The sequence below is a fragment of the Solanum verrucosum genome, unplaced genomic scaffold (genome assembly GCF_900185275.1).
Source record: "Solanum verrucosum unplaced genomic scaffold, falcon-dt-bn FXZP01000221.1, whole genome shotgun sequence".
Taxonomy (NCBI): Eukaryota; Viridiplantae; Streptophyta; class Magnoliopsida; order Solanales; family Solanaceae; genus Solanum; species Solanum verrucosum.
Genome location: NW_026020400.1, coordinates 307,494 through 320,169, shown reverse-complemented (window position 1 = coordinate 320,169; position 12,676 = coordinate 307,494).

Sequence of the window (12,676 nt, the reverse complement as noted above, 5' to 3'; positions counted from 1 at the left end):
CATAGCTTTCTCAAAATGTAAATGCATAAAGTATGCTAAAGGATTATAAATGGAGTTTTCCCTCCTTTCAATTTCCAGAAAGTAGAAACAGAGGACTAAAGAATAATCACACCACATCTTCAAATCTAATTTCAGGCATCTTTTATTCTTAACTCTAAAATTAGGATATCTTCATTTGGTAGCTCTCAAAAGTCATGAATAAACATAATCAAATTGCTCATTTTCTCAAAAATGGAGTGAATCAACAAAGGCTTGTATAAATTTGGATAAAACTCTTCTATATATTTAACCTACATAACTAAAGAATGACTAAGTTCCGAAGAATCGACCTCTATGCAATAATCTCACATCATGGCATGTTCAATTACTAACAACTATACTTTAAGAGGAAGATAGACAGCCTAACTTTAGATCAGTGTTGGTCAGCAAATATGTTGCTCATTGGAAAGCAACTGAGAAATAATCAAAATATGATAGTGAACAATATAATACACTTTAACAATTGCATAGCCTGACACCAACTATATTCAAAGTCTAACTTTATAAATTTTTATTTTCAGGATATATACAACTGTATGTTCTCATAATTAAGTTCATACCTAAGTGATATAATTCCTATGAAAAGAAGTAAGAAAATTAATAAATAAAATTCAGTTACTTCAATTCTTCAAGCATATTATCAAACAACTTGACTAGATTAGATACACATAAAAAATCTCCTTATACCGTCTAAATGTTGGCTTCTTCTTAATAAATTTTGCAAGCAAACTTTTACTATATTTGTGCAGGTTCTTCATTGTTTTCTGCCAGCTATTTTGTTTTCTATGGTGGATTATTCTTAGGTATTAGACAATGATATTACACAAGAGAAATATACAAGATTGGAAACTGAAATTATATCAAAAGTCATTTTTAATGTTATGACATATTGCTTACAATTATTGTCTAGTAATAATAAATAATGTAACTCTTGAGCTGTTCAATGATGGACATATCAGTTACATAAAATAGAACCTACACCGATGCACATGAATTCTTACAAGAGGCGTGTGATCAAACAATCAAATTCGTCAAAATTAACAAACAACTACGATTAAGAAGCCCAAAAGGTAAACAAAGTAAAAATTCAAAAACTTCATAAGTAGAATGCAAACAAAGTACAAATTTAAGAACTTCAGAAGTAGAATGAAGATGTCAATGGCAGTAATCAACACTAGGACCAACAAATAGAGCAAAAGAACGAAGAACATAGTTCAAAATTACTGACGTTCATGCAAAATTCTAGCAAAAATTGATATAAAATAGGGCGAGAATGATATCGAGAAGAAGACTAACATATATGAGCTGAGTGGCTAAATCTATCTCCATCGCCACAGCATGTAGAGTCTCTAATTCCTCCAGATTTGGAATTCTTCGAATTGTTTCTCTAGTCTCTCCCATAAAGGTGAAGAATGATTAAGGAAATCATAACCAAACATCGATAAAGTTACAATGGAGAATTTTTGGGGTGGAAATGAGAAGGAGAGAAAGTAGGGTTTAACTTTTGAGCAGTGATATAGGCAAAGAGCAACTAGGAGAGCATTTTAATTTGGGGAAAAACGTTTTTAGAGTTATGTTTGTATTGAGTTTATTTTTTGCCAATTAGAAATTGGAGGGAGGGTTAAATATATTGGGGGAATACATTATTTTGGTGAAAAATATAGGAAAATTATAAGGCCACACTTGTAAAGTATTGTTTTAAGAATTATAAAAATATCACACTTTAAAAGCGTAGTCATATGTATAAATATGCATTGCTAATTATATCATGATGTGGAAACGCTTATAAAGTGTAGCCTATACTACTAAAGAGAACGTTTTATAAGTGTTGCCAAAATTACCGTAGCCAAATGATAAAAACTAAGGACATGCTTTAAAAGCGTAGCCAAAAATGTTTTAGGCAACACTTTACAAGTGTTGTCCAGATTTAGTGTTGTCTTAGGCCTAAAATGGTGTAGTGCATCTACGGCTTATACATCCTTCTACGGACTATACTGTCCACTCTTGGACTCCATGAACTGAAATCCAACTGATGAAAAACCACGAACCACCTTATAGGACTCGTAGTCACTTTCACGAGCCATAGAACTCATTCATACACTGAGTCTGGAGAATAAGTCTAGACTTTCAGGCTTTGAACAACGACCCTAACTTACGAACCATAGATCCTAACATACACTGTGCTGTCAGGTCGTAGAGCCCAGTCCCAGCAACCCAACATTCAAAACGACAAACCATGAACATACTTCTATGACTCATACTCCAATGAAAGACTCGTACATTACCTTCATCTATGTGGAGGTATTGAAATCACTGACTCCTAAAAATTACATCTACAAGACCCAACTACGACTCATGATTCCTTTCACGATCCGTACTGTTAGCTAGTACATCTAGGCCTAAGACTTGACATTTTACAACATTTAGGACTCATGACCATGAGCCTATCACTAAATTGTAGACCAAACCACTTGTAATCAGTAAACCAACATCATAAAATTATAAGTGTCATCCATGATCAGCTTCCACATGCCATACTCATAGCCACGACCCATAAACATCACTCATAAAACTCAAAAACTAGTAGATGACAACAATCTTTGCTGCAACTTTACTACTTCAACTAAGCTATTCACCTCCAAGATGATACATCTAAGTCCAAGAACTAACTACCAATAAGAATATGAACGAAAAAACATATACCACAAAGCATGGAATAATAAGAACAATTATAGTAAGCATGCTTGAAATTCCAAAAACTACTTGAAATACATCTAAGACATGAATTCTAATAACTAAATATGATTTAACTACAAGCCGCCCAACCTAATTATAGCTAATCAACATTAATTCACATTCGCAATCTTAATGTAAAGACTGGTAAGTCGTAGCCTATGTTAAAGCTTATCCCACGCGCTCAAAAATTACAATTCTAGAGCTTTCTCCTTTCGAATAGCCTGCTATTGTTGTCATGCTATCAAATAAATGAATCAATACTGACATAAGACGCTAAAATCAAAACAATAGAAGATGGAACCCAAAAATAAGTAAAACAGAATCATGACCTGCACTGAGAATCCAAAAATTGACTTTCTCAATTAGTCTTAAATAGCTCAAGAAACTTGTGCCCCGTAAATAGAAACAAACAGAGCTCATAAACTTAGCTAAATCAGAACATGCAATACAATTAACTAAAAACACCATTAAAGGGCCTCAGAAGGTCCATTGGGATGAGAACTTACCTCAAATATAATTCCCCCACACTTTTTCGATGATCCTAATACGTGTCCCATCAAATTCCCGACAGATAAAAACTAAAATCACTCAATTTAAAGCTCTACAACTCAATCTATCTAGTTTTCAATTAACAAACAAGTGTTGAAATACAAGGTTTGCCTTTAATTTAAAGACATTTCAAGTGAACTTCACTAAAGTGGGCCTCAGTTCATGATTGCAAGAGATCCGACCCAGAGCTTCTCAAACATTGCACCTAGGCCATGAATGCAAAATTTTAGCTTCCTACCTAGTTGATCTCAGTATGAGGCTTCTAAATGCAATGCCAAACTCCAATGGTCTCTTCGAACATAGCACCAGGATCGTGAATGTGAAGATATACATCACTAGCCATTGAGAACGCACCTTGAGGTTCAGGGACACAAAGATGAAATGGGTTTTGCACTAATTGGTTCAACATTAGCTAATTCTTCAAGGCTCACAACTCCTGATGGGGTACTTAGGATTGGTTCGGAACCCTGTTAAATTAAATGAAATATGCTACCTCATCAAATTTGGCATTATGGTATCAACAGAGATGTTAAATCTTCAAACCGAGGTCGTATTGATGAAAAATGCTTCCCACACCCAAACTTCATTTCAAGCCAAATTTCAAAAGGTAGCTCAAAATTAGTCTAAAAGCCTTGTGATCCGCACCAAAGGTCTTTTTAGACCGAACTGGACACCTAGAGATAATAGAATCGTCAGAATTGCATTCTAAAGTAGTCTACCTGAATTTTTTACAAAACAAAAACATGCACAAAAAACAGATGAATGACCAGGTTACCAGCTATTAGTCCTTACAAGTCAAAAATGACTTGGAGTTGCTATAGGAAAGCTCAGAAAGTCAAAAATAATTTAATAAAGAGGAAATAACCTGGAGGGTAATTACAGAATGTATGCACCAATTTATTTTCTCACATGTTTTGGCTCTGCCCACGTGTTTCAAAAGTTACATCATGCACATGAACCCAATACTGTTACATTTTTTAGTAAGTAATAAGTGTTCTTTCATCCTTATTTAAAGATTTTAGATTCGAACTCTGCTACAAAATTAACTTTTCAATCGAGTAGTTTCCATTTTCATTTTTTTTAATGTCTTAAGACCAATTTTATAAATGATCCAAACAAAACAAAGATAAAAAGCCACAGGCCCAATCTATCAAACTAAAAAACCCTTAGGTTTCGTAAAATTAACCTATATACATCAAGTGGAAGGGAGTACTCTGTACTCTTTCTCCTAATCCACCTCCTTAGCAACAAGGCATTGGTGTGTGGTCGGAGAAACTCACAACAGTTCTGGATCCTCTGGGTGATTCCAAGATCGATCCCTTCTTTTTATGGTTGGATCTCTGTCTATCACCTTTAATATTACATGATATATCTCCTCTTTTCTTTTGTCTTCCCTTTGTCATTTAATGAACTGATTCACGGCACGTTTTCATAGGTGGTCGGCATTTTTCCCTAAGGGACTGAAGAAACTGTTCCAGAGTATCTCTTGAATCTCTAGTAATCTACAAACCCTAATCTTTATTAAAGTTCCATTTTCGTTAGAACTCTACTAAAAACATTTAAAAGGGAAAAATAAGTTTTCTTATCTTATTAACTTGATTAAATCCATTATCTTATTCTTACATGTTATATTTAATAATATGAAATGTCTATCTCTATATTATTCAATCGTCATTATACATTGAACTAGAAAGGAGACGAATCGAGTCTATCATTAAATTAATTTTGAAACATATCAATCAAATTTATTGGCATACTTTTTTTCATCTACTTGAATGATTGTCAACATGGATGAACATATATAAACAAAGTACTTTAATTGGGTCATAATATTAATATTAAACAAACATATAAAATCAAAGATAATCTCTTGTGAATATTTTGTTAGAAAAAAGAGAAAAGAGAACAGTCAAACATTTCATCGGAGCAGTCTAATCACGTTTAAGTATTTGCTTAAAGATTCAGTCAATCATTTTTGTTTGCAAATCTACCAGTAAACACATCAAACACACACATACAAAAACACAGAAAGACAGGCACATATGTGCGTGCACAAACACACACACACACTCACAATCAAAAGTTCAAACACGTAAATGTCCATAGAAAATTGTTAGATGTTTTATCCTTTTAGAAACTGAATGATATAATAATTATTAATAATATTAACAATAAAAATAATGATATATAATGTAATCATCATACTTATTTTATAAGTGGAAAGACCTCAAGTTAAAAGTTAAATTATAAAAATAACCTTATAAAGTAAATTACCTATTATTTAGAACTAACATTACTCTCTATTTAAAGTTTAACATTTCATATTTGTTAGTGTTTAATTTCTTTATGTTCTATGATAAAATTCCGAAAAGGAAGTTCATTATTGAAAAGGACATTCAATTTTTTTCTTTTATAAAATGACATTCATTGTAATAAATAATAGAATATAGAACATTAATTATACAACTACTTTTTCTTAGTACATGCTTATAATTTATCAAAAAATGGTCTCGCTTGATTTGCTCATGAACTGCATGAATTAGAGAGAGAGATTTAGTAGGTATTTTGGCAAAAATAATATATGCAAACTTAGCCCATAAGTTCTGAAATCTAGAATAATAATCCTTAACAGAGATACCTCCTTCTGAATAATTAGCAATTTCAAACTCTAATTGAAAGCGTCTTGCGTATTTTCTTGGTTGTAAACCTTTCGTAAATGTAATACCCCATAACTTCCAACACTTACACAACTAAGTGAACGTGAAAAAATATTTGAACTCGAGATAGTAAAAGGTGAAATTTTATATTAAAGTCATAAGTGGACAAGTGTGTATTAGTGTTAAGATCTTGTAAAGAAACTAAGATATGGAAAATTGTGTAAAATAGGTGAGGTGCTTGCTTGACTAAATTAAGCTATTGGGTGACAAGTAGGTGCATCACCTACTTAAGGTATATGGACCAAGTAGGTGCATCACCTGCTTTGACTTATGGGCCATATGCAGGCCTAATTAAGTGATTAATTTGAAGCCCAATCTGTCCAAGAAAAGGGGAAAAATGAAAAAGAATGACAGTCCAAGGCCCAATCTTTCCAAGCATACAAGAAATAGTTTTAATGGAAAAGTAGGTGCATCACCTACTTAAATGTGTGACCTAAATTAAAGACACATGGTGAATTCAAATGAAGTACAAGAAAGGTGGCAAAAGAGGACGTATTAAGGCCAAAAATCTGATACAAATATCTCAATTTTCTCTTATCCAAATTTTAAGCTCTCAAGTTCATATATTTCTCTCTCTCTCAAGATGAAACACCCACCCAATATTCCCACTAGGGTTGTAAGTATTTTTCATCTTGTTTCTCCAAAGCAGCGACAAGATCACCTTCTCTCCTCTATTGCTTCAAGTATATTGGACAGTTTTTCAATGGGAGTGAAATAGAGATAGCTATATGTGTTGTCATCCAAGGTTCTGCCCCTCTCTTCCAAAGATTAAGAGAATGTTACAAAAATAATTGAAGGAGAATAACAGATTGAGATCACCAAGGTAAGGCGGTGCCACAACCTTTAATTATTAGTTTATTTGAGAATTCTAGACTTACTTGTTTATTGCAACTCGTAGGATGGTGATTGAAAATCATAAATTCAAGTCTTTTAGTTATTTTGAGGCATTGAGGACTTTTATTGTATTGATTTATTTGTGGGATGTCATGGATGTACTTAGAGAATTATTGCGAAAAACTGTTATGGGGCAGATTTATAAGTTGTGGTGATACACCATTAGATTAAAGTTTTTGTAAGCTCACTGTCTGTCCCAATCATGAACTCCGATAAATGAATGTTGAATTACTATAATACCCTCAATTAAAAAATACACAATTTAGTTATTTTTATTTAATTAATTACATATATTATATTAAATATAGATACTTTTCACATTAAAGAGTTGTGACTTTTCCGATGAATTGTGAATTTTTTGAAGGGTTGAAACTTTTTTGATGGGCTGTGACATTTCAGATGAGTTGTGACTTTTTAGAAGGGTTGTTATTTTTTCAAAGGGTTGTGACTTTTCCAAAGCATTGTATTTTTTTCTGATAAGTTGTAACTCTTTCAAAGGGTTGTGACCTTTTCGATGACCAGTGCCTTTTTCGAAGGGTTGTGACTTTTCTGATAAGGCACAATTAGCACCTATTCATAACACTTTGTTAGCTAAATATTTGACATACACTCAAACATCTATTTAACTATAATTTATTATAACTATATTTCACTATAATCAACTAATTTTCTTTAGAGCTAATTTTCAAGGTTATATTTTTTTTTCTCTATAACATTCTACTTATAACAGTGTTGACATTCACTATAGAAGTAAATTTTGTTTTGTAAAACTACCTCTCTATGATAGCCTTACTCAAATATTAGTTGAGTAATAATTTTTTTAAAAGATATATTACTTATAAATATAAAATATTGAAATATTTATGGTAATTGTCATTAGTGTCATGCACATATTAAATTTCAAGTATGTATATTTAAGAGAAAAATTGTAATTAAATGGTGTCCATCATTTATGGTCATAACGTCAAGAGGAAGGCCTCTAGTGACCTTTATTATATTGATATTTATTTCTATAATGTTGCTTAAACTTTTTTTAAAAATTGAGTGAAGTAAAAAAGTAATACTACTAAAGAAATGTCATTATCTCCCCATATTTAAACATGGAATGTATTTTGAAAAGTATCAATGATATCTTGACATTTTGATTTCAAAAATATGTAACTCTATGATAATTTGTATTAAACATTTATAATCACTTGTCCTATGTTCTGTCAATTATAATTATTTACGCGAAGCTTTAATTTAGTAATATTAATTCTATTTTATAATATTGTATACAATACGATACGATACACACGTGCAACGCACGTGCCGTGAGACTAGTTATCTTAAAAGCATGAACTCCTAACTTGAATGTTAAATTACTATAATATCCCTAACTTAGATTGTGACTTTTTCGATGAGTTGTGACTTTTATGATAAGTTGTGACTTTTTTCAAAGGGTTGTGATTTTTCAATGAGTTGTGAGTTTTCCACAGAGTTATGATTTTTCCAAAGATTTGTGACTTTTTCAATAAGTTGTAACTTTTCCAAAGGGTTGTCACTTCTTGGAAAGGTCGTGACTTTTCTGATAAGACACAAAAAACACTTGTTCATACTACCATTTGTTGACTATAATAGAGAGGTTTCCTCTAAATTTTCAACCACATTTTTTTGATCTTCTACTCTTCTTTTTCTTGCATTTTAATTTTTTTTGTGTGATTTATTGTCGTTGAGTGAGTTCGAAGTTTAGTGGAATATGAGGTACTACTATTTTGATGAAGTAAATTGTTCTATCCTAAGAGAGTTTATTCTTTAACCTCGATTACTTGAGGAAAATAACTCTGAAAATATAATAATTATTTTTTGCATAGTATATACATTAGTATGTAATGTTCCAATAAATGAAGTTAACATGATGTAGTTTAAATTCATTTGTTTTTATTAACAATTTCTCTTGTGATGTAAATATATTCTTCTGAATATCTTTTTCAATAATTATTTCTAACTTCTCAAGAGTTAGAGAATTATCACGATTTATTTTTTGATGCTCGATACAAAATAATGATTTTATTTATCAATGTTACTTATATGATTTAGATTGTCAGGAAGTTTTCTTCAAAATAGTTATTACTATATAAACATTGCCCAATTGTATTATTGATTTAATATTTCTTAATATTTAAGTATTTTTTATGAAGAAAAGTTTATATGACTTTTTATAATGCGAGTTGAAATTTGTATTAGTTTATTTTTTATTGTAATCTAAATTTATTTGTTTTTGTTCACAATTTCTCTTTTGATGTAGCTATATGCTTCCGAATATCTTTTTCTAAAATTATTAAACTTATCAAGAGTTAGAGAATTCTCACGATTTGTTTTTTTGATGCCCATGAAAAAAGAATGACTTTATTTATCAACGCTACTTATGTGATTTAGATTGTCAGGAAGTTTGATTCAAAATATTTATTACTATATAAACATTTGCCCTATTATTTTACTGATTTACGATTTCTTAATATTCCAGTATTTTCAACGAAGAAAAGTTCATATGACTTGTAATAACACCACTTGATGTTTGTATTAGTTTAATTTTTATTGTAGTATAAATTCATTTGTTTTTTGTTAACAATTTCTCTTGTGATGTAGATATATGTTTCTGAATATCTTTTCCCAAAATTATTAAACTTCTCAAGAGTTAGAGAATTGTCACGATTTTTTTTTTGATGCTCAAGACAAAAGAATGACTTTTTTTAGCAATGCTACTTATGTGATTTTGATTATTAGGATGTTTGCTTCAAAATAGTTATTACTATGTAAACATTGCCCTTTTATTTTACTAATTTATCATTTCTTAATATTTCAGTATTTTCGACGAAGAAAAGTTCATATGACTTCTAAACAAATTAAGTGGAATACACGTGCAAAGCACATCTGGTTAGATGACAAGAAAAATACACAACAAATATCATCTATAAGGTAATATTAGTGAGATACGATTAAATCCATGATTGAACCTCATCAAATTGAAATAAATGCATTTAACTAGTGAAATTTTTCATTGAACAACTTCGTAGGTTCGTGTTAATAAGAGGTATATATGATGATCCATATTGAACATTCACAAAAGAATCTACATTATTATTTTGTGTAAAGCTTATTATTCAAATCTTCGCTTAAATTTTCTGAATTGATAATCACGGCAATGCACGTGTCAAAAAACTAGTATCTATATATACGTATATATATTATGAAGACTGTGGAGTGCCGAAAAACCTCATGGGATGTTTTTTTCATGAAAATAACTATAAGGAACAGAATGTGTGAAACAACGAACTCAATTAGAAGGATTATGGGATGGCTATCTGGCTATTGTTTTGATGAGTTGAAATATCCGGAGTTAGTTGGTAAGCTACTAATATTAGCCTTATTTATTGTTTGTTGTAGATGTTATGACATTAAAAGACAAGTTGAGACTGCGTAAGCTATATGAATTGAGAATTGAGGTATGTAAGGCTATTTGATCTCATATATTTTGGCATGAAGTCCTATACCAACAAAATTGAGATCTCTAAGTGATCCTCATGGTAAAAGATACAATGTGAGGGTGTACCATCTCCAATGAAGCTAATGGTCTTCCTTATACAGTCCAAGTTCTCAAAATATATCAGTCTACTTCTATACGTGTTCATTATCCAATATTGGTGTGTTTATTCTTCCAAGTACTAGTTAACAAAGGTACTTTATACATCAAGTTTCATGAGTTATCTACCAAGTCAAATGAAGTTCATTGAGTCAATTAGATCCTACATTATACATGTTACAGGTTTTTATATGTCAGATGCATATTATGTCCATTGTTCATTTTATGTCCCATTACGTGGAATGTACAACCCTTATTTGGGTTCTATCACAGGCTTCATTAGTTTGGATGTTTATGCACTCTTTCATTTGATATCGAATACTAAGTGCTTAGCTATCATATCATCTTATATAGTCCTTGCCTCTACATTTGAGAACTTACAGTTTCTAATAAGTGCTAAGCTATCGTATGCCCCCATGTGAAATGTCCAAACGTGTTTTAAATGAAGCATCTTGTTAGAAGAATTACTTGCTCAATTGCTATACATATTAATGAATCATTTACTACATGTAAAGTAGTTGCCACACACCTTCGTGGATTTCCTGTATATGTTCTTTGTGCCCAAATGAAGTTCACGAGTCATATAACTTCCTAAGTAGCACAACAAAGTTACATTTTCTTCCTATATTATTGTTTTCTTCCTCAATTAATTTATCCACATGTCCACATCACTAGTATATAGTCCTAAATCCCAAAAGAGTCACGAACATCAAAAGAACAATCTAGGTAAAGTGAACCTATATAATTATGGGTGGCAGCTCAGGGGTTAAAATACCTAGCATGGGCCGATCCTAATTCTTGTGCTTAAGGGTGGCAGGTCAAGGGTGGTAATACCTAGCATGGGCCGATCCCAATCTATATAATTATGGGTGGCAGCTCAGGGGTTAAAACACCTAAAGTGGGCCGATCCTAATTCTTGTGCTTAAGGGTGGCAACTCAGGGGTGGTAATACCTAGCATGGGCGGATCCCAATCTATATTATTATGGGTGGAAGCACAGGGATAAAAGCCTAGCATGGGTCGATCTCAATTTGTATATTTATGAGGACCGCATCCCAGGGGTTAAAATGCCTAGCATGGGTTATCCCGCTCCTACCACTGATCAGTTGGTCATTGTGTCACATGCTACAAAGTCTATAAAGAAAATATGAGTAAACTTAAAGCCAAGAATGTAATTAACATGATTCCCCAAGTATAACCAAAGAATTTAATGTACATGATTTCACAAGTATAAGCAAAGGTGAATGTAATGTACATGATTCCTCAAGTATAAGCAGAGGTGAATGTAAGGTATGTGATTCCACAAGTATAATCAAATGTTGTCTCTTATCCTTATTTATCTATACAAAATATTTGTGCATTTGTACCTGATTTCAGTTGAGCTCTAACTTTATATATGATTACTTATGCCTTACATATTCAGTACATTCTTTTGTACTGACATCCCTCTTGGGGGATGTTGTTTTCATGCCATAGGTACAGGTACTCAAGTTAATAAAATCTCTCAATATAAGCATAGGATACTCAACGACCTTTAGTGAGCTCCAAATTGCTTCAAGGCTTTGCCGAGTCTCTACTATATTTTTGAGATTATATATTAGTTAAGGGGTATGATGGGGTCCTGTCCCGTTATAAGCTAAGTGTCTATCTTCTAGAGGCTTTGTAGACCAACTGTCAAAGTAAAGCACATTTATATCTTTTTTCTAGTAATTAAGGCTTCAACGGCCTAGCATGTACATTAATTTTGGGCCTATCTATGTTGGTCTTTTATCAAGGTACTTGACCTATACTCATCAAAGATTTATTGTTATCATAGTTGTACAATAAGCACATACATAAGTTGGTTCTCTCTGCCTTTAGGGCATAAGGTGCCTGGCCATCTCAACGGGACTTGGGGCGTGACGGTAAATAATCTCACATAGCCTTAGCTTTCTTGAAAGGTCTGGGATTAAGAAAACTAAGTGGATCAATTGACCCTAAAGCCCATGTAATTACCCGAGTATCTTTAATCTCCCATTCTCCTAATTTTGTAGGATCACTAGGAGAAGAATCACATCCATCTATATGGCCCCGTATTCTTTTCAAGTGACAAATAAATGAAGTTGAAATTCCCATGAAGA